Raw genomic sequence first — 24,349 nt, forward strand, 5'->3', positions numbered from 1 at the left:
CACACTCCTGTGCAGGCCGGTTGCCAGCCCTGATCCAGCTCTTCCCTGACCTGTGCCATCATTCCTCCGATCCACTCTATCCTAGACACGTCAGGCCGTGATGTAAGAACGGTTTTTCAGAAACACTGAAAACGCATAGAATTATAAAGAATGACATCAAAAGCAGAGCAATGGTGGCTCACACCTGTAATCCTAGTTATTCAGGAGGCTGAGATCAGAGGATTGAGCTTCAAAGCCAGCCCAGGCAGGAAAGTCCATGAGACTCTTATCACCAATTAATTACTAACATGCCAATTAATTACTAACATGCCAGATGTGAAGCTACCGTGGCTCAAGTGGTAGAGCATTAGTCTTGAGCAAAAAGAAAAAAAAAAGCTCAGGGCCATTGCTCAGGCCCAGAGTTCAGGCCCCAGGTCCTCAACACACACACACACACACACACACACACACACACACACACACACACACACACACGGCTCATCAGGACCCATTCATCCACAGTACTTTCTCACCTCTAATAATAATTCTGATAACAAAACATATGCTGTTCCTTTTTACCTCCAAAGCTTAACTCATACTATAAACTTGTCTTTAAGCTCTTTTTCTCAGCCCCCATAATTAGGTCAAGACTGTAAGGTATATTAAATAGGTAGGTTTCATTAGGTAGCCCATGAAAAGAACACCAGGCACTATTCAGGCAGGAAAAGAAGTTTATTTACCGAACTGCTGCCCCCCTTCATGCATTGTGGAGAGCATGGCTAAAAAGTCAAGGGGCGAGGTGGGGGGGAAAGGGGGGAAAAGGGTCGACCCACCTCTGGGCCAGGACTTATCTAGGCCACAGACAGAAACAGGTGTGGCCAGGTGGGGGAAAGGTATGGCCACACTGGATCTGGATGTGAACTCAGGGTCTAGGACCCTCCTAAGGTCAGATGGGAGGCATGTGATCAGAGATGGCCTAGGATGTGACCTAGAAGGAGGGGAAGGTGACTGCTTCCAGGTCTGCCAGTTACCTAGGTAACAGATACTGGGCGGAAACTTAGCCAAAAGGGAGGGAGGTGTCCTTGTGCAGATCTTACAAAGACTATCACTCCACCACAAGGCATTACCAGTGACCCTAACCAAAACCAATGTCTCCAGTTCTCCCAAATTACTTGTTATTTTCATCACAGCCTTCCAGATCTTATCTAATGTATGTTTTGTTTCCATTCTAAATTATTCAACTCAGCTTACCACACATTATCATTCAGCACCTACTCCGTGGGACCAGTCAGGTCCACAGAAACAAGATGATTAAGAGAAATGCTGAAGGTGAAAAGCAGCATATGGTTTAGGTAGGAAACACACCTAAATAAAATATGGGTTCACAAGGCCTTAAAAGACTTATGAAGTGCCTTACACATCATTGGTGTTGTTAGTATCTAAATTGACCGGATGCAAAAACTATTCATTCATTTGAAATATTGTAAGACTATAAATATATTTAGTAGACTGCAGAAGCTTAAATTTTTTAATATTTTTATTGAGATTATCTTGGACACTTTTAAATGTTCTCTATTGTTACTATAAAAGTCATGTACAGAGGGATTACAGTTACATAAGTCAGGTGAAGAGGGATACATTATGTCTAATCCTCACTTCAACCTTGCAAAGTAGTATTATCCCTAATTGATAAATAAGGAAAGTAGGCTCAGCAAAACTGAATTATTTATCCAGGACCACACAACTAGCTTTCAATCTAATTAAAGAACTAAACCATATACATATAGAAAACTAAACCACTACAATATGATTAGTTTGGAATGCTGAAGAAAGCTATATAGAGAAAGAAGAATATGAATGGACCTTTGACTAAAAGCATGTGAAATCTTACTTGAAATATGATTCCACTATGTGAATAAGCAAAAGAAAAAAGTATAAATTAAAAACTGCAATATTTCCCTTTAAACACTTTCTTTCTTTTGGTGCCAGTCCTGTGGCTTGAATTCAGGGTCTGGGTGCTGTGCCTAAACTTTTTTTTTTTTTTTGATCATTTGTAGATCTTGAACTCAGGGCTTGGACACTGTCCCTGAGTTTTCTGCTCATGGCTAGTGCTCTACTACTTTATAGCACCTCTTCCAGGTTTCTGATGGTTAATTGGAGACATATCTCATAGACTTTCCTGCCTGGTCTGGCTTTGAACCAGAATCCTCAGATCTCAGCCTCCTCAGCAACTAGGATTACAGACATGAGCCACTGGGACCAGGCCTTCCCCCCCACCCCCTCAATGCTAGTACTCTATCACTTGAGCCATGGCTCCACTTTCAACTATTTTAGTTTTTAACTGGAGGTAAGCGTCACAGACTTTCCTATCCTGGTTTCAAACCTCAATCCTCAGATCTCAGCTTCCTGAGAAACTAGGATTACAGGTTTGTGCCACCAACACCCCAGTCCTAACAAACACTTTTTAAACTCACTGCTAAGGAAACAAAGACAAAAATTATATTCCAGAGAATCAGTTGTCATCCAGTTATTAGAATTTATTATTGATGTTCTTCTGAACTAACTTCTCATTGTACAAAAAGCATGTATTATCTTTATAATTAGAAAAATAAATTTTAAACAATCAAATACAGTGGTATGCCATATGTGTAACTTCATCCACATAAAGACAGAGGGGTACCTGGGTACCTCCTGGCAACTCAGGAGGCTGAGACCTGAGGATCACAGTTTGAAGCCAGTCTGGGCAGGAAAATCCGTAAACTCTTATCTCCAATTAACTACCTAAAGTGGAAGTGGAGCTGTGGGTCAAAGTGGCAGAGCACTAACCTTGAGCAAAAAAAGCTCAGGGACAGCAAGCACCCAGGCCCCGAGTTCAAGCCCCACAACGGACAAAGAAACACACACACACACACACACACACACAAATAGGGGTGCAAGAAGGCAGTACAAGCACAAATAATTTTTTTGTTTTTTTTGCTGACCATGGGTCCTGAACTCTGGGCCTGGGTGCTGTCCCTGAGCTCTTCAACTCAAGGCTGGCACACTACCACTCCAGCCACAGTGCCACTTCCAGCTTTTTCTGTTTATATGGTACTGAGGAATCAAAACCAGGGCTTCATGCATGTTAAGCAAGCACTCTACCACTGAGCCACATTCCCAGCCCACAAATGACTAAAAGCAAACTACTGCCAGCCAGGAGCCGGTAGCTCACGCCTGTAATCCTAACTACTCAGGAGGCTGAGATCTGAGGATCCCAGTTCAAAGCCAGCCCAGGCAGGAAAGTCCATGAGATTCCTATCTCCAATAAACCACCAGAAAATCAGAAGTGGCACTATAGCTCAAATGGAAGAGCGCTCTCCTTGAGCTGAAGAGCTGAGGGACAACACCCAAGCCTAGAGTTCAAGCCCCACAACCAACAACAACAAAAGGAAAAGGATACTACTGCCAAGAAATGAGAGGAAGGAAAAGACTAAGCTCTGACCTTTTTCACTTCTCCACTGCAGAATTAATTAGGAGCAAAGAGCATAGCTTAAATGTCCACTAAGAGGTGTTAAGCATATCTTTTTTTTTCAGTTCTTGTTTATTTGCTCTTTGTTGTTTAAATATCAAGGCAGCCCTCCAACTTTCCATAGTCCTATATCAAGAAGCTATGCATTCATTTATTATCTAAACCAAAATCGTTGTGCTTTTTTTTTTTCAAACAAGATATAAACTGTTTTGTTTTGGGGAAATGCCAGTCCTGGGGCTTCAGTCCAATAAGCTAGGCCTCTACCATTTGAGCCACAGCACTACATCTGGCTTTTTGTGGTTAAGTGGAGATAAGAACAAAGTTCCACTAGCTTCAAACTGTGATACTCAGATCTCAGCCTCCTATGCTGTCAGGATTACAGGTATAAGCCAGCAGTAACCCAATTTAAATCTTTTTCCATAACAAATGAAATTACATGTAATTTTTAAAATGCTTACCGCCTTCCAGATTTTTAACATTTTTTTCTTTTGACATTTTGTTTGTACTGTATTTAGGTTTACCCCCAAATCCTCCCCGGTAGACAAATGCCTCTGAAGTTACACCCCCAACACTTTCATGTTGTTGGGGTTTTGGTTTGGTTTTGTTTGTTTGTTTGTTTTTGGATCTGATCACTTTTTCTGAGCTAACTATTCCTCTTCTTCCTCCCACTACCAGGGATTTGAGATGAAAACTATGTCAAGCCAGCTTTTTTACTTTAATAGTTTGCTTTTTTTCTAATTTAAAAATTATGTCCATTAACGGTGTTTTAGCATATTTTCATGTATATATTTGAATATATAAACACGTGTGTGTGTACATGTACTTATGTGTACGTGTGTGATGCGGAATAGTAAATCTAGCTAATTAAAACGTACATCCCTTCTAGGGGTGTTCTGTTTTGTTCTGTGCTGGTACTAGGGCGGGGGTTTGAACTCCCGGCCTGGGCACTGTCCCTGAGATTCTTTTGCACAAGGCTAGCGCTCTGCCACTTGAGCCACAGCGCCACTTGCGGCTTTCTGGTGGTCATTTGGAGATCAGAGCCTCACGGACTTTCCTGCCCGGGCTGGCTTCGAACCAAGATCCCCAGATCTCAGCCTCCTGAGTAGCTGGCTAACCAGCTGGCGCCGGTGGCTTCACTGTTTAAAATACCTAACATCGAATCCTTTTATGGAATTTCAGCGAAACCAAACCTTTCCTGAACTTCCTAACCAATTCGAAGCCTTAAAAACACGGAACCACAAACGCTCCCGTCCCACTCCGCCCCAACCGGAACCGCGGACAACAAACGGGTGGCTCTTTCCGGAAGGAATTGCCCGTCAACTGCGGAAGTGAATGAGAATAAGGAGGTGCGGAGCATGCTGGGAGGAGGCGGAGTTAGAGCGCAGTCGGTTACCACGGTAACCAGAGACGTTAGCGGGAAAAGCTGAGACGATCTGGGGGTCTCTTTCGGAATGAGCGCCTGGGTGTAAGAAAAACTGACCAATCGGGTTATCCCGGCAGGCTCCGCGCGCCTGGAAACCCAGGCGCGCCTTTCCTCTTCGTAGGCCGGGGCACCGTGAAGGCTGGCTGCTCACTCGCTTCTCTGGTTTCTCTCCCTCCTTTGAGAAAAATGTAATCTGAGGATTTCTAAGTGACATCGAAATGCGTGCTAAAATGCAAGCAAATCGTCCCTGCTAAATTGTGCATCTTTTGAAACGAAGGAAATAAAACTCTCAGCAGCCATCCAGCTGCTCGGAAGTAATTTGAGCTTTTCATTTCTTCTGCATATTTCCTACAGAGTCGAGTTGATCTAGGGAAACGTTTATACCTTGCTTTCTCTCGTATATGTGAATGATATAATTCTGATCGTAAAAGCGTTGCTACAAGAAGGCTTTGAGAGCCGGGTGCCCGTGTCTCACACCTGTAATCTTAGCTACTCACGAGGCTGAGATCTGAGGATCCTAGTTCAAAGCCACCCCGGGGAAGGAAAGTCCATGACTCTTATCTCCAGTTAACCACCAGAAAACCAGAAGTGGCGCTGTGGTTCAAGGGGTAGAGAGTTTGCCTGGAGCTGAAGAGGTGAGGGACAGCACCCAGGCCCAGAGTTCAAACCCCACGACCAACCAAAAAATAAAGAAGGCCTTGAGGTAAATCTGTCTGCAGAGTCTTGAGGTGCAGTATGTGAATGATTCTCTTAAGAATTTTGACAGTAAAGGAAGTGATGTTGGTATCCAGAGGAGAGTGGCAAATGAAAGAAGAGTGGAATCTTTATGAAAGAGATACTTTAACACTTAATAAGATAGAGAATTTCTTTCAGGAAGAGATGTCATCCATAAATTAGAAATAACATTACATGGAAGTGACGCCTTGGCTCAAGTGGCAGAGCACTCACCTTAAGCTGAAGATCTGAGGGGCAGCTCCCAGGCCCAGAGTTCAATTCCACAGCCAACAAATAAATAAATACATAAATAAATAATAACATTACATTGGAGATACATTTGGGAAGCAGCCAAAGTAACTATGGCTGTTAAGAATTAAAGAACAGGAACTGTAGGTACGCTTGTGGCCATGATCAAGACTCCTAGCTACACCTTGAGTTCAAGCCCCATATGTGCCCCCCCGCCCAAAAAAAAAAAAAATACAGTCTTGCAGTCCAGAGGCAGAAAATTCCATGACACTCTGATCTTCAATTAACCATGAAAAGCCAAAAGTAGACCTGTGGTTCAAATAGTAGAGCACTAACCTTGAGCAAAAAAGGACAGGGACTGTGCCTGGGGCTCAGAGTTCAAGCCCCAGAACTGGCAAAAAGAAAGAAAGAAAGAAAATAAAAAGCCTATCACCGGTAGTCACGCCTGTGATCCTAGCTACAAGTCCCCATGAGACTTTTTTATGTCCAATTAACCACTCAAAAACCAGAAGTGGCTCTGTGGCTCCGAGGTAGAGCACTAACTACCTTGAGCACAAAGAGGCTCAGGGACAATGCACTGACACTGAGTTCAAGCCCCAGGACTGGCAAAATAAATAAATAGTAAAAAGACCTGGATATTCACTATTGTTAAGATAAAACAAAGGAAAGTGGTGCTGTGGCTCAAATGGTAGAGCGCTAACCTTGAGCAACGCCCAGGCCTACAGTTCAAGCCCCATGACCGACAAAAAAAAAAGATAAGGAAAGATAAATTCACATCTGTCAGTTTAGCTCCTCAGGAGACAGATCTGAGGATCACAGTTTTAAGCCAGCCCAGGCATAAAAATCTGTGAGGCTCTTATCTCCAACTAACAAGCAAAAAGCTGGGAAGTGGAGGTGTCACTCAAGTGGTGGAACACCACTTGAGCAAGAGAGGTCCTGAGTTCAAACCCAACTCTCTCTTCATAAAAACAAAAATGTTGAAGAAAAACTGATGTAAGAGAAAAAATAACTGATATGTCATACAATTGTGAAAAAGCATGAGATTAAATTTTACTTTTTGCATGTTGTATTTGTTGGGGTTTGTTTTTAGGTGTGTGCCACCACACCTCTTAAACTTTGAATATTGACAAGAGTATGCCTAAGAAGTTAAAAAGTAGTAAAATAGCATGCATAACGTAATTTAAAAAGTGGTTAAATAATTTCTTCCATTGGGTAATGCTGGTGTTAGAACACAAGGGCCTTGGGTTTGCCTGGTAGGCATTCTACCACTTGAATCATGCCCTCAGCCCTATTATTTATATTTTAATGATTAAAATGTTAATAAAAAACAAAAGTATTGGTGTTTTTCTGTGGGGTTAAAAATTATAAGAAATGGGCTGGGAAGGTGGCTCAGTGGTAGAGCGCTTGCCTTGCATGCCTGAGGCCCTGGGTTCGATTCCTCAGCACCACATAAGCAGAAAAAAAAACAGCTAGAAGTGGTGCTGTGGCTCAAGGGGTAGAGTGCTAGCCTTGAGCTGAAGAGCTGAGGGACAGTGCCCAGGTCCAGAGTTCAGGCCCCACGACCTGACCCAAAAGCATAACAAAATTATAAGAAATGTCTTATTCTGACATATTGAATTAAAACCCCTTTATACAACTAAAGATAATAAAAGTAATTAAAAACATAACAAAAAATACCCCCAAAAAATCTATATTCCTGATACCACAAAAAAAGGCTGTATTGCATTACTATGTATTGTGTAGTTCCTTTTCCAGCATAACTTTTATTAACTTACATTAATGATACAGAGGGGGACTTCGCCGTTACATTTCCACATATGTTTCCAATATATTCCATTCAATCTACCCCCCTATAACTCTCCCTCTAAAGCATTTCTTAATATAAGCTTTTAGTAAAATTAACTTATGAGGAATAACTACTTTTTTTCCTTTGCATACTCTGTGGGAAATAAAATCAGTGCCCCCCTCAGTGTTTTTCGTTTCTCAAAGAGATCTTCAAATCACTAGACATCAGTAGCTATCTGATGAAGACAAACACTGACACTCAGCGGAGTGGCTTCATGCCAAGGAGACTGTCAGTAAGAGGTGCTTGCCTTTCAGCTCCAGTGTTGAGGAAATGCATTTCATTAAAATTCAATTAGTTCAGTGTAATCTAGCTAAGTATTCTCCTGGGTGCTGGGACAGCCCTTGGTGGAGGGACAACAAGGTTCTAACTAGAAAGTCTCCTTTGCTATACTTGTCTCCTCTGAACACAATTTTCTGCCTTTTACTATCTACAAAGGTTTTTACCCTGCCTCATGAGATGTGCTCTGGTGGGTTTATAAAGCCCTCAGAATAGTACTTGACGTTGTGTGTGTCCATTTTTTACCAGTTATTTTGCAGTACTGGGGTCAATTATTTTAATTGTGCGTATTCATAGAATAAAGTATAATTCAATACATACGTACAGAGTGCAGTGATCAAATCAGTGTGACTGACATGTCTACCTCCTTATCATTCCTTTTGTGTTTGGAGTCCTGAAGCTCCTCTCTTCCAGTTATGTGTATGCTATATAAGGGATCATTTTCTGAACTCCACTTCCTTCTGTGGTGGAGAGCACAAGGACTCATTCTTATCTTTGTCCAGTATCTAACTACCCTCTCCTATTCCCTATGTGTGAATTCTAGTAGATGGAAGAGACACAACTTTGCTCAGATTCTCATTAAAGTACTACTGTGCTAAGGAATTAAATAGTAGTGCAACTAAATATTAGCTTTTTATCCATACAGTAACAAAGGACCACAAATTTAACAATCTATACAAGTTATCTTGCAGTTCCACAGGTGGTCTCGGGCTGCATTCCTTTCTGGAAGCTCTAGAGGAGAATCAGTCATGTGTTCTTTCAGCTTTGAGTGAAAAAGCCAAGCAAGACTGAGGTTCTAAGTTCAAGCACCTCCCTTCCCCCCAGTATTAGGACCAAAAAATAAAAAAGCCTGCTAGAGTTCTCTGCCTCCTCCTCACGATTTTTTTTTTTGGTCGGTTGTGGGGCTTGAACTGTTCCTGAGCTCTTTGTTCAAGGTTAGTGCTCTATCACTTGGAGCCATAGCACAACTTAAGTTTTCTGGTGGTTTATTGGAGATAAGAGTCTCACGGTCTTTCCTGCCGGGGCTGGCTTTGAACCGCAATCCTCAGATCTCAGCCTCCTGAGTAGCTAGGATTACAGGCGTGAGCCACCAGCGCCCGGCTTCCCTCCTCTCTTTTAAACCTTTATTGACCCCTGGGTATCTTCCCACTGCTACTGCACCTACCTCACCACTTAGCATTTGTTCATCTGTCTATTGTCCTACACTTTATTTCATTGAGGACTCAAGCTCATATGTATCTAATTCATCTTTACATCCCATCTTTAGGCGCCCAAAGAGAAGTATGTTGGCTAATTTCTGAGAACTTTTCTATCTCTAGAGTTCTATGATTTAAGATAGTTTGTTTGTGGTTACTGGGATCTTAAATTCAGAGCCTTGTGCTAGTACTCTACTACTGAAGCCATTTCTCCATCTCTTTTGCTTTAGTTTTTTTCTCAAAGTTTCCATTCTTGCCTGAGCAGCCTTGGAGATTATATAGAGAGAGTTATATATAATTATATATCATTATATATATATATGTATATACATATATATGTACAGTTATATAGCTATTTATAGGGTTTTTGGTTTGGGTTTTTTTTTTTTTCCTGGAAATTGAATTCAAGGCCTCAACCATGCTGGGCAAGTTCTTTACAAGTTGAGATCTGCCCCTACCCCCAGTAAATCTTCTTAATTGAAAATATTAATATATCCCCATCCCAACTCCACCCAAAGTTGCAGATTTTGAGTGTTTTGTTTGTTTTGTTTGCCAATACAAGGACCTGAAGTCAGGGCCTCCTTCTTACTTGGTTTTCTTGTTTACAGATGATGTTCTACCACTTGAGCCACAACCCTAGCCAAGCTTTTTGCTGGTTAGATTGGAGATGGAGTGTTGCAGGGTTTCCTGCCTGGACTGGCACCAAACTATGATCCTTCCTATATCAGCTTCCTAAGTAGCTAGGAATTCAGGTATGAGGCCCTGGTGCTAGGATTCAGATTTGGATGTTAATATTTGGGATTTTCTTAAATATCCAGTGGCCAGCAGACAGCAATTTCAGATGTCATGACTATGTTGGTATTGTCCTAGCTCATCCCTGAGCCCCATCTGTTTTATAGGACTTAAGTAAATGCTGTGTCTTTTTCTGTAATCCTAAAGGCCCAGAAAGAATTTCCAGGGTGCCATGCTACCTCAGGCCATGAGAGGGAAGAAGAGAGGCCTGGTATGTGTTTAAAACCATTCTGGCCACCAGATGGACCCCTAGACCAGTTTAAAGGAGACAGGGATTAGTCATCTACCTTAAGTGTATTTCAGCATCAGTTTTCCTTTTTATTCTCTCTCCCTGAAAAATTAAATCTCTCCCACAGGTGACCAAATGTCTGTTGATTGTCTGAAGTTACCACACATTTATTTACTTAGGAAAAGGAAATGTGGAGAAGAGCAACACTAAGACCTAAAAAAAAAAAAAACTGATTAGAAAAAGTGGTTCTCTTAAAGGCCAAATATAAACATCAGAAATTTGAATGTAGACTGAGAATTTACATGAGGCCAAAGAATTATTGCTAATTATTTTAGGTCTACAGAAAGTGGATTCTTCAGTTTTCCTCAGAGGAAGCTGCTGTGCCTTGAAGGGCACCAGGCTTAAAGGAGGGAATCTTCATGTTGGTTCTGGACAGAGTTGTAGGGCTTGTGCTCTCCAATGATGCTTTCAGGCCCTCCCATTAAAGATGGCTGGGAGTTATTTACCTTAAGGAAGAAATTTCCATCGAAGACAAGGATTCAGACATCAAGTGAATGGAACAACTACACTAGGGGTGCCTCCATGTTTTCTTGCGGACTAGTAAGAAAAGCTGTTCAGGGAACCTTGTGGTTATTCCAACGTGTGGCTCCCAGAATTGATCATTCTAAGCGGAGCATAGTTGTGAATGCCCTGTGCTCCCTAAACATAGGAGACAGAGTTTAAGACCAGCCCACACTATATAGTGAGTTCCAGGTCAGCCAGGGACACATAGTAAGTTCTAAAACAACCTACCACGTAGCAAAAACCGTGTCCCTGCCCACTCCCCTCCTCCACACAAAAAAAAGAAAGCAGAAAAGAAAGAATCCTGCTTTTTTTTCTTCATATAATGATACCATTGCTCTCCACTAAAGGAAAGCCAGCTCTGTAAAGTCTGGCCATTGAAGTTATTTTTAACCAAAAATTAGAAGCTGTACCTAATCACCTAAACACAATATGCTTCTAACTGAACTAGAGGCATGGTAAAGTAAAGCGCAAGTCCCTGAGTTCAAACACCAGTACCTTTATACATATGCAACTGAGTATTATTCGGCCATAAAGAAGAAATTATGTCCTTAGTAGAGAAATGGATAGATCTGGAAACCATTATATTAAGCAAAGTAATTTAAGCTCAGGAGAATGAAATTCACATGTTTTCTCTCATATTTGGATGCTAGAGCTAAAAGATAGACATCTATGTAAATGGAAACCGTAAATGCAAAACAGTATCATTATATATATATATAGACATATGTACATAATGTATGTCTACACATATATACATATCAACCTGATTAAAATATAGTATAAACATGTATGAGATGCCGTGGTAAAACCCCTTTAAACAATTAACATTCACTTTAACAAAAATGGATATTGGAAGCTGGGCACCAGTGGCTCATGCCTTGTAACCCTAGCTAATCAGGAGACTGAGATCTGAGGATAATGGTTTGAAGCAAGCCCAGGCTGGAGATTCTTACCTCCAATTAAGCATCAAAAAAGCCAGAAATAGGGCTGTGGCGCAAGTGGTAGAGTGCTACTCTTGAGAGAGAGAGAGAGAGAGAAGCTCAAGGATAGAGCCCAAGCTAGCCCCTGAATTCAAGCCCCAAGACCTATACCAAAAGAAAAAGGAGGAGAAGGGGGGGCAAGAGGGGGAAGGAAGAGGAGGAGGAGGAGAAGAGGAGGAAGAGGTGGAGGAGAAGGAGGAGATGGTGGTAGTGGTGGTGGACAAATACTAGTGGGCAGACACTAGTAGGAGAGAAGCAAGTAAACGGAGTGAAGGAGGGCAAAAATAGACAAAATACTTCACATAGCCATGTGAAAATAGAACAATGAAGCTTACTACACTAAGCTAAGAAGGGGGGGGAGAAGGAGGTAGAATGGCAGAGGGGACGGCTCTGATCAAGATACACTGTTTACAGTAATGGACATGTTAAGCCAGGTGCCAGTGGCTCTCACCTATAATCCTAGGTACTCAGGAGGCTGAGATCTGAAGATGGAGGTTTAAAGCCAGCCTAAGGGGCTGGGAATGTGGCTTAGTGGTAGAGTGCTTGCTTTGCATGCATGAAGCTCTAGGTTTGATTCCTCAGTACCACATATACAGAAAAAGCTGAAGTGGTGCTGTGGCTCAAGTAGTAGAGCACTAGCCTTGAGCAAAAGTAGCTTGGGGACAGTGTCCAGGCCTAGAGTTAAAGTCCCAGGACTGGCAAGAAAAAAAAAAAGAAAGAAAGAAAAGAAAAGATAAAGCCAGCCTGAGCAAAAAAGTCTGTGAGACTCTTATCTACAATTAATCACAGAAAAAGTGTGTGGCTCAAGTGGTAAGAGCCCTAGCCTTGAGCAAAAGAAGCTCAGGGACAGTGCCCAGGCCCTTTAGTTCAAGCCCAGAACAAGCATAACAAATGCACTTGTGCGTGTGCATGCGCACATCACACACTCCTGCGCGCGCGTGCACGCGCGCGCACACGCACACGCACACACACACACACACACAAAGGAGGAGGAGAAGAGGAGGTGGAGGAGGAAGAAATGGACATGCTAAAGTGAAAACCCTTGTGCAACTAGTTGAAACTAATTTAAAAATACATATGAAGCTGATTGCCAGTGGCTCACGCCTGTAATCCTAGCTACTTGGGAGGGTAAGACATATGATCCACGGTTCAAAGCAAGCCCAGGCAGGCAAGTCCCTGAGACTCTTATCTCCAATAAACTACCCAGAAAAAGCTAGAAATGGCAATGTGTCTCAAGCGGTAGAGCACTAGCTTTGAGCACAAAGATGCCCAGGGACAGTGCCCAGGCCCAAGTTCAAGCCCTAGGACCAGCAAAAAATAAGCAAGTAAAAAATATATATTCATATATATACATGTATGTGTGTATATCTCTCTGAGAGAGAGAGAGAGAGATGAGCTTCCCTGACCCCCACTCTGACACAGTCAGCTCCCAAGTTCTTCGCTCTGGCCGCACTTGTTATTTCCCTCACAGCACTTAGGTGTTTGTTCTATTGTTTACTTGTTTGCCAATTGTATAGCCACTGGCCAATGGCTCCTTAAGGGTATATCTGGGTCTATTCACCACTCCCTCAGCTCAGAATAAAATAGCACAAATGTGCACCCAGTAAGTAAACAGTTATTAAGTAAATATACAAGTGAAGAGAAAGCTCAGTGTCATACAGAATGTTCAGTGTCATCCAAGACAAAAGAGGAAAAATGGAAAGCTGTCTGGTTTCTATGCTCAGCATTCAGGTGTGAGCAGAACTATTAATACCATTGCTGGTTTTCAATAGAGCTCGATTATAATTACTGCCCATTTATACCTATGTTCTCCAAGAAGGACTACTTGTGCCAATTATTGACATGAAAACCTAGAAACAGGACATTTTGCTGTTGAGATAGCAATCTATTTTAAATATGTCTTAATTTTACTCTCTTGTTAGAAGACCCTCCTGACAGACTTCTTTGTAGATGCCAAGTCTAACTAGAGATGGTGCATGTCAGCCCTTGGAAGGCTGAGGCAGGAGGATTGTTTTAGGCTAGTGTGGGCTATATAACAAGATCTTGCCTAAAAGATAGATGGATAGACAGACATGATGGATGGATAGATAGGTAGATAGATAGATAGATAGATAGATAGATAGATAGATAGATAGATAGATAGATAGATAGATAGATAGATCGATAGATAGGCAAGCAGACAGACAGACCTTTCCTAATGGATCCAAATTGTAGCCAGGGAAATAAATACTATCAGAGTTAGAGCTTGTCCCTTTAAAACTGTAAGCTGGACCAAGTCAACTGTGTGTGTGTTTGTGTGTGCACATGCACACATGCACCCACACATAAATGTGCATGCAGGCAAATATGCACATGTGCTTACCAATACTGGGGCTTGACTCAGGGCCTCTCACTTTCTCTTGGCTTGGTTGCTGGAGTTCTACCACTTGAGTCACACCTTTGCTTCTAGCTTTTTACTAGTTAATTAGAGGTAAGCCCCACAGATACTTCTGCCCAGGCTGCCTTTGAACCATGAGCATCAGATCTCATCAGCCTCCTGAGCAGCTAGGATTACAGGATGAGCCAAAAATGCCCACCTAATTTGGCTTTCTTGAGCCTCTGTGTTCCAGGTTCATAATGCCTCTTCTGGAAGCTGAGTGCCTGGCAAAGGCATGCAGGACCTTAAGATCTATGCAGTTCCTCTTGTCTCACCAGAAGCGAAGGCTAGCCAAACTACCAGGACATCTCAGATTTACTCCCCATGTAATATTTCACTTGCAAAATGAGAATACAGAACACATCCCAGCTGCCCAACTCAAACTTGCTCTACAGACTCCATTTCTATAGAGTCCTCAGTGAAAGATGGACATCATCCACAGGGAAGATGGATGTCCATGGCTGCAGGTATGCCCCCAACCTCAGTAGCTCCTACTTCTACAGAACTGTACTCTCCTGATGCCCCAGCATGTCTCCAGCTCCCACTCCCACTTCATTGTTCAATAGGGCAAAGTGTTCAATCAAAGGCCAAAGAGGGTAAACGTGCTGCAGAAGCTAAGGTTTCCTTAATCCCATCATTAGTGGACTGCAGGTAAGAGGTATGCATGCAGCCCAGCCACACAGGGCCACACGTATTCAGGAAACAGCAGATCAATTAGGAAAATCAATTAGGAAAAGACAAGCTACCCAAAAGAAAAGTGAATACTGACAACAGAAAAAAGAAATGTAGAAAGTCAGTGAAAATACACTCAGATGTACTTAACTGAGAAAAAAACAATGAAACTGTTTTTCACCTATCAGATTAACAAAAATCAAAATCAATAATGCCCAGTGTTATCAGGCCAGTCATAAACTTGGAGACCTTATTCAAAAAATAATGGAAAAGCTGGGCGCTGGTGGCTCACACCTGTAATCTTAGCTACTCAGGAGGCTGAGATCTGAGGATCCTGGTTCAAAGCCAGCCCAGGCAGGAGAGACCGTGAAACTCCTATCTCCAATAAACCACCAGAGAACTGGAAGTGGCACTGTAGCTCAAGTGGTAGAGCGCTCACCTTGAGCTGAAGAGCTGAGGGACAACGCCCAGGCCCAGAGTTCAAGCCCCACAACTGACAGAAAAAAAAAAAGGAAGAAAAAAAAAAAGCTAGGACATTGGCTTAGTAGAACATCTGTCTAGCAAGTGTAAGGCCCTGAGTTCAAACCTTCCTACCTTTCCCCCACTCAAAAATGCAGCAATTTTCATAAGAGAAACATGCATGACCAAAAAAATATGTAAAATGATGCTCGATATCAGTAGTAATCAGATAACCACAAGAAAACACTTGAAACCAAGTGCTGGTGGCTCAAGCCTCTAATCCTAGCCACTCAGGAGGCTGAGATCTGAGACTCGTGGTTGGAAAGTCAATCCAGGCAAACAAATCCAAGAGATGTTATCCCCAATTAAACAGCAAAAATCTTGAACAAAAAAAGCTAAGGAAGAGCACAAGGCCCTGACTTCATGTCAATTATATATTCACACACACACACACACACACTCAGAGACACGTAAGGAAAGAAGGCACTTCACACCAAATTCACAAGCATTAAAAGGTTTGACATTTTCTTACATTGGTAAGGAAATGAGGTAACTGATAGCTAGTAAAAGTGTCCATTAGAACAACTATTTTGGAGAATCATTCCAGAATGATGAAAGATTCCATATTCTATGAACCAGCCATCCCACTCCTAGATAAATAATACTAAAGCAATCCTTATATCTATATACAAAGATATACCCGTGAGAATACCCACAGCTTCATTGTTGGCAACAGAAAAGTAACTGTTGTACTGGAATGGTAATTAACAAGAAAACAGATACATACATAAGTTGTAGCTATGCATATTGACTAAAAGACTCACTCTTCCTAAGAATTCATAGAGCAAAAACATTCAGAATATTGCAGGAGAAAATTATGTATCAGATTCAGGCTCTATGCATCTTGGGGGTGGACCAGAAGGGGTGGCCACCAGAGTTATAGGAAGCATTTAATTGTGCTGACAATGTGCTTTTACAAGCTTTTTAAATCTTTAGTCTCTTATGGCTCAATAGTGCAACATAACATATTTTTGTAGGGCACAGCAGGGCTCCACTATAGTTCCAGCCACTTGTGAGTCTGAGGCAGGAGAATCCAGGAGTTCATCAGCAAACATATAAATAAATAAGCAAACTAAGGACTGAGGGATGTTATGCCCGTGATACAGTGCATGCTTAGCATGTATAAGGCCTGAATATACACACAAAGATGTACATATACATTTGTATGTATGTGCATGTGTGTATGTGTGTGTGATGGGGATGGGGCTGGGGCTGGGGCCTGAACTCCAGGCCTGGGCCCTATCCCTTAACTTTTTTTTTCTTCTTTTTGTCGGTCATGGGACCTGAACTCGGGGCCCAGGCGCTGTCCCTCAGCTCTTCAACTCAAGGCTAGTGCTCTACCATTTGAGCCACGGCGCCAGTTCTAGCTTTTTCTGCTTATGTGGTGCTGTGGAATCGAACCCAGGGCCTCATTCATGCAAGGCAAGCACTCTACCACTGAGCCACCTTCCCAGTGCTCCCTTAGCATTTTTGCTCATAGATGGCACTCTACCATTTGAGCCACAACTCTACTTCTTGTTTATTCTAGCTAATTGAAGATAAAAGTCTTATGAACTTTTCTGTCTGGGCTGGCTTTAAACCACAATTCTGAAATCTCAGCCTCCTGAGTAACTAGGATGACAGGTGTGTGGCACTGGTGTCCAGGTATGCATATATCTAATTCTGCTTAGAACTTATCTTACATGTGAACTAGTATATGTGATAACTGCAAATTATTCTACCAATGTTTGCTGTATTGTAATACATCATTCTAGAAGCCATAAGCTTTTTCCTTCCTCCTCCCCCTTCTTCAGACCAAACCCAGGGTTTCAAACATGTTAGAGAAGTTCTCTATCACTGTGCTACATTCTTGTACACAGCTTTGATGTGCACTTTTTTCACTAAAAAGTTTAGGGAACACATTCAAATGGTAAATTAGGATAGACCCAAAGCTCAGTCTCAGAGTGAGCCAGCATAGACCAGTCCAGGGTGGTCCTGAACCCAGTGACATTAGACCTGCCATTCATATGCCTGACCAGAGACAGAAATCTGGCTTTTCCCCTGGTGCTGCTGGTCCTGCTCAGCTGGGTCAGTTCTCACAGGTAAAACCTGGGAGAGCTTAGCAATTGGCATCCTGGACGGAGTCCATACTTGGCTCCCATAGTGGGCACACCTCAGGGTCTACAACCTTCATAAGCAAGAATTTGTGGCTAAACTGGGAACTAGTGACTCACACCCATCATCCTAGCTACTCAGGAGGTTAAAATTGGAGGATCGAGGTTCAAAGCCAGCCCAGGAAGGAAAGTCCATCAGACTCTATCTCCAATTAAGTAGCAAAAAGCTAGAAGTGGAAGTATGGCTCAAGTGGTAGAATGCCAGCCTTGAGCAAAAGAGCTAAGCAAGAGCACAATTTCCTGAGTTCAAGCCCCAGTACTTGTGCACATACATGCACACACACACACACACACACACACACATACACACACACACAAGTTTGTGGCTAAACTCAGAGACAGAAGCTCTGTGTGTGAGCAATCCCAGCAGCAAAGTTCCATCTCTCTACCTGGCCTGGACACCAGAAGTGGGTAGTACACCAAGCAATTTTGACCTAGAATCTTCTCACTCCACCAAAGACAGAACTGTATTGTTTATAACTATTGCATCTAACTACCTAGTAAAATTGACTTCCCAAAGTAAAGGGCTACAAGTTTGGACACCTTTGACCTAGAGAGAGTGGATAGAGATGTGGTTGTCAAACAGATAGATAAAAGTTTTAACAGCCCTTCTTCCATCCCCATTCCTAGTGATGAAGAACAAAGGCCTGATGATACCTGCCCTGCCTTCCAGAGCCTAGCCAGGGTGAATCAAATGAGGTAATAGCCATCTGCAGCTAAGAGGCCCTTAGGAAACAAATCTATTATTTCCTTCCTTTATAAGGGAGGGCATTTCCAGTTCAAATAATTACTCATGCAAACAAGGCTGTGTGCTTCTTCTAGGAGAGAAATGGAAAGAAGAGCTAAGAAGAAAAGGGGTAAGAAGAAAACTAATAGCAGCCCGTCACAATTTTCTTAGGGAGGCAGGGACTGGGTCCAGTGCCTGCCACCAAAGCAGAAGACAAGGAGGGGAGGGGTGTCGAAGGAGAACACTTGAATCAGGCCCTGCTACTGGGTACCTGAGATGCTTCAAACTTTTCAACTCATAGTCCCAGTAGGGCATGTAGGTGCTGTTACTCCCAGATGAGGCAGGAACAGGGTGAACACTTGGGTCCACAATGGGCACATCCAGAGAGCCAAACCTTCTTGCTCAAGAACTTTGTGACTAAAGGCCAGACACCAGTAGCTCAAGCCTGCAATCTTAGCCACTCAGGAGGCTGAGATCTGAGGACTATAATTCAAAGCCAGCCTGGGCAGGAAAGTCAGTGAGCCTTATCTACATTTAACCACCAAAAAGCTAGAAGTGGAGTTGTAGTTCAAGTGGTAGAGTGTGAGTCTTGAACAAAAAAAGCTAAGGGATAGCATCAAGTCCCCATACTGGCACTAACCAACCAACAAACAAAAATAACCAAGATCACTTTTGGTGATCTCTCCCCCTATAAATCACTCAACCATCTCAACTCTTTTTTTTTTCAAAGTATCTCTTAACTCTGTTGTTTTCTACAATTCCTTTTTTCTCAACACCCAGAACTGCAACCTGATACCTGCCTGGTTGCTTGCAGAAGCCTCAGACTTGTCTCCCTCTGTGTTTGCCATTTATCCTGTGCACTGCAGCCAGACTGATTGTCCTTAGAAACAACACCTCACCCCAGCGGCCTGCCCTCTCACTTCGCTTCATACCTCTAGTGAAGGCACCTGAGTCTGGTCTCCCCATGGCTTTCCAGCCTCAGCCTCTACTTCCCAATTCCTGTGGCAATAAGATCACCTATTACATTAGCTCATGGCTGGCTGTGCACACACACTACACAGCACCACTTTCTTTATCCCCATTGTGGCACGCGGTTCCCCCAGCAGGCTGTCCCCGCCTGTGTCCTGCCCACCTGCAGTCAGGGCCTCCAGAGCCCTCCTCCCAAAGCCCGCAGGACTTATTATCTAGACTGTTCATTGCCCAGTAATTATGCGCTGCCTTGTAACTCTCTTCTGTTTAGCCTAGAACAGGCTCTGAAGCTGATTAGCACTATTTAATCTATCTGCTGCCTCTATCTCCTCCCTCCCACCTCTCTCTCTCTCTCTCTCTCTCTCTCTCTCTCTCTCTCTCTCTCACACACACACACACACACACACACACCCTATAACATCACCCCTAACAGTTTAAACCACCTCAAGGTGAAGGGTGTTTAATGGGTCTCTCTTTCTCCATACAGTGCCTAGTGGAGCTACTAGGCAGGTTCTGGATAGGCCTTGATTTTGTTGCTCTTCTCAAATAAGCCAGGGCTCTGGTCACAACAGCAAGCCTGGCTGACCTACTACAGATCTCCACAGGCCGGTTCCCTGGGAGCCCCTAAGCTCAGGGCCCAGTCCAAGCATTCAAGGGTTCTCTGGGGTCACTGATGTCCGGGGAAGGCTGCCACCCCACCCCCCTCTCTGCAAGGGGGAGGGGAGGGAGGGGGGGGCTGTGTGTGTGGGGGGGGAACAGCATGCTCGGGTTACTGGTTTGATGATAGTGTTGTCTGTCTTTCCCTGGCCCCCAGCCCAGAGAAACATCCCAGGTATGCGGGAAGGCATGTGCTTAAGCCCTGGACCCCTGATATGGTAGCTGGAGACACCCCCCCCCCGCCCCCCCACAGCCCAGCTCCGCGGCCTTCAATCAAAACACCCACGGCACCCCTGCCCTCGGGAGAGAAAGAAGACACTGCACCTTTAAGTCTGCAGCCAGTTGAGAAAAACAAGCTGTGATTTATATAAGCGGGAAAATCATGTGATTTGCAGGAACGCTCCCTCCCCCCGCCCCGCGCCCCCGCCCCGCCGCGGCCGGTCGCCCGCGAGCCCTTCCCCGCGGGGCCGGGTGCGGGCCCGCCAGGCTGCAGGGGCGCGGCGCCGGGCACCCGGCCGCGCTCCCCGGGGCTCCCCTCCTGCCCGTTCCGGGGGGTTGGGAGGGAGGCGGCGGCCCGGGCCTCGGGCGCATGCTGCGGAGTTCCGTCCGCACACATCCGTGGGGCCGGTCACCGCTCGGGAGCTCCCGCCGGGCTCCCCATTTCCTCCTCCCGCTCACCCCCCCACCCCCGACTACGGAGGTCACCCAAAGCCGGAGGGGAGGGGGGGGGGGTCTCCGCTGGCCGCTCAACCCGCAGCTCTGGGTCCTAACTCCCTCAGTTCAGGGTCCAGTCGGGACAGCCAGGGGCCATCCTGCCCACCCACCCCTCCCCCAAGCAAAAGTAAACCAAGGAAGAAAAAAAAAAACGAATGTGCTTCCCCCAACCTCTCCAAGAGAAGAGAAAGGAAACCCGGGCCCCACGCACTGGCTTCTAGGTCCCCAAACACCCAGCAGGAGGGCGAGAGCCATTTGAGAAATCATTTGGTCGGGAAAGGGCAGTCATGTCCACAGCTCAGAGGTCCCAGCTTAATACAAGAACCACTGGTGTGGCCAAGGGGGAACATGTGTGATTTGGAGACACCCCCCCCTCCGTCTCCTCCCAAGAACCAGCACCTAGCTTTCAACTATGATAAGCGGAAGACCTGCTAAAAGAGTTAGCCTAACAGCTCGGGGGAGGGGGGGTGGGCAAAAAGGCTAGAATCCTCCTGAGAAAACTGATGGCAAGACCTGGAAAGGGTCACCACCGCAGCATTCCCCAACGCCCCCCCCCCTCCCCGCAAATGGCTGGAGGAGTATACTTAGGGGGAGGGAGAGAGGGCTGGCAAGGTCCAAAACCCAACCCAAGGGAATAGAGGGGTCCTCTCAAGGTGAAAAGCTGGAAGGAGAGACCCTCGTTATGTTATGCTTCGGGTTCTTCCCATAAAGCATAACAATGGGCCCTGAAAGTATCTCAGGAAGGAAGCCAGCTCAGAGGCCACCAGTTCCAAGGGTTAAAGAGTATCTGAGATAGCATCTAAATTCTGCTTGATTTTCCTCCCTAGGTCAGCTGCTGGGGACTAGGCATAAACCCAGGGCGCTCACATGGAGGAAAAACATGATGCAATTGACCAAATTGCTAATCATCTCACTGAGACTTCTGCCATCATCCTGGGTCCCAACCCCACCCTCAGCTCCCCGTCCCTCTTCCCCTATGCAATAGGTCTTCAGGCTGAGCTTATTTCAGAAAAAAAAAAAAAAAAATACCTGCCTACCATGTCACAGTGGCAGCAAAAAGACCCTTCCTGAAGGAGAAGATTCAAGTCAGGCAAGTATTCTGTTATTTTGCTCAAGACTGACATCACTTTGAGCATACTTCCACTTCTGGCTTTTTGCTGGTTAACTGGAGATAAGAATCACACAGACTCTTCTGTCCAGGCTGGCTTTGAACCTCAATCCTTAGATCTCCAGCCTCCTGAGTAGCTAGGGTTGTAGGCATGAGCTACCAGTACCTATATTATATTTTGTTATTCTTGAAATCTTGAAAAAGAAAAGTACTGTAAAGTTAACACAGGCATTCAAGAGGATCACACTCTGTATTCAGATACCAAAGTCATTCAGAGTCATTCAGTAACTCTCATTTGGTATGTACCTGGTGCAGAGCCAGGCACTGGGGGTGCAATGTGAATAAGACAGACATGGTCCCTCCCTGAGCCCTGACACTACTCCACCATTCTGCCTCCCAGGACAGCAGAAGGTTATGAAAGATCTGCCTCTCCTCTACCAGCACGTCTGTCCCCTGTCCAGCCCACCCTTAGCAGGTGTTGCCCCCACCCCTAGCCGCGCATCTGTCTCTCCCAGATCTGCCAAGAGCTGCTGGTAGAAAGCGCTAACTCCCCAGCTGATTGGATAACTGATATAAGAAGTAAACCCAAAAGGTCTGTCCAGAAAAAATGAGATCAAAGTTGGCAGCTTCCCGGGTACCTCCCAGAAAGGATCTAGCCAGCAAAACTGATAATTCAGCTCAGGCCCATTTTATTCTGTGCTGCCCTGTTCTCTCTCTCTCTCTCTCTCTCTCTCTCTCTCTCTCTCTCTCTCTCTCTCTCTCTCTCTCTCTCTCTCTCCCTCCCTCCCTCCCTCCCTCCCTCCCTTCCCCCCCCCCCCTCGCTTATAGTGGGCTGTCCCATCCAGGGCTCCTTTTTTCTCAGCCTCTCAGAGATCACCCTGGTGAGTTGGGTACCATATTCCTAGGTCTCAGCTGTTTTCTCTGGGATCCTGAGCCCCTCAGCCCTGTGTAAGTGCTGCCCGCAGGTTTCTTGATGTCTCCTGTTACTGTGAGAACTCTTTGTTAAAGGTCTTCAAACATCTACTCTTAACCACAAGTCTGTGGACCTCACCAACCGATCTTCCGCAACCAGACCTATGACATTTGTAGTATTTCTCAGATTTCTTCTATTTCTAACATCCCATGGACATTCATTAGCTCAGCTTAATAAAATGCAAAGGAGGGCTTGGCTGGAAGCTTGTAGTGAACAATGTTTTTTCTTCTTTTGGTGCAAGTTCTAGGGATTGAACTCAGGGCCTAGGCACTGCCACTTAGCTTTTTTGCTCAAGGCTGGCACTCTACCACTTGAACCACAGCTCCAGTTTTGGCTTTTTGGTAGTTAATTGGAGATTCGAGTATCACAGGCTTTCCTGCCCAGGCTGGCTTCAAACCACGATCCTCAGATCTCAGCCTCCTGAGTAGCAGCTAGGATTGCAGGCCATTAGCTATTAGCGTATAAGGGCTATGAACAAAGATTTTAAATAAGCAAACAGAACTTATGCCTCCAAACTGAAAACACCCTGGAAACCACAAACTCTGTTACCTTTAAACAAAGCCAAATCTGGACCTCTGAGGTTTTTTTTGTTTTGTTTTGTTTTGTTTTTTAATATACCAAGAAGCACAATAGTGACTTAGTTAAATGAGCTCAGGGCAGACACTGTCTCTTTCAGGAAATGGGGCCTCAGAAGAAAAAAAAAAAGCCTCCATCCCAATCCCTGCCAGATCCTACTCTGTTTCAAATTAGCTTTCCAGTAAAATAAGGGGCTGTATTAACGGGTCCTTAATGTCTCCCTAGCAAGGAAGGTCTGAGGCTCCATGTTTTCCCTGTGCTCATAAAAGAGTAGAAAATGCATTTGTACTCTAGGCCTGGGGCCGCAGCTGAAGCTCAGAAATGGGCTTTCATGAGTATCTCAAGCCTGTATCCCTCCCTTCTTCCCCTGACAGTGCCTCTGGTCTTTCCCAAGCTGCCTGGGTGGAAGGGAACAAGCAGCTCTCCCAGAGCAGAGGGGCCCACGAAAGGGAAAGCTGGCCCAGGCCCCAGTGCAGGCCTGCCTCTGACTGCAGGGACATTCCTCCCGCCCAGCTCAGCTCAGCCCAGCCCAGCCGGTGGGAAACTTCTGGAACTTCTAAACAGTACATCCACTGGCCAGCCCTGGCCTCTGTACCCTGGTTTACAAGCTTTTAGTGGTAACTAACACATTTGGCAACTTCCTCCAATATGAGCCCGTGCCAAGTCCTCCTCCCCAGTACCTAACTAATGAAGGGATGCTGGGCTAGGATGGATACACACACACACACACACACACTCTCTCTCTCTCTCTCTCTCACACACACACACACACACACACACACACACACACACGAGATATAGCCAGACTAGGGCTGAAGAGGACCAGAGGGAAATGTCCTCGGCTGGCCTCAGAGACATCTCTGCCACCAACAAGCTGGTCCAGAGATCTTGAGTTGCATCAGTGATTCCAGGCAGGGTTCCATCTCCAGCCCACACTGGGCCCAGGACCTGGCCCAGGAATCACCAAGCATTCCCAGCAATACTAAGCAAGCCTACTCTCAAGGCCAGGCTTCTCTGGAGTCACAAGGGCAGGGGCGGGGGGCAGCCAGCCTGGACCCTCATTACGCTCCTGCTGTGCTGAGAAGTGCAAAAAAGGTCTATACCTCCCT

This window comes from Dipodomys spectabilis, unplaced genomic scaffold, assembly GCF_019054845.1.
Source record: "Dipodomys spectabilis isolate Male_0828 unplaced genomic scaffold, ASM1905484v1 ptg000234l, whole genome shotgun sequence".
Taxonomy (NCBI): Eukaryota; Metazoa; Chordata; class Mammalia; order Rodentia; family Heteromyidae; genus Dipodomys; species Dipodomys spectabilis.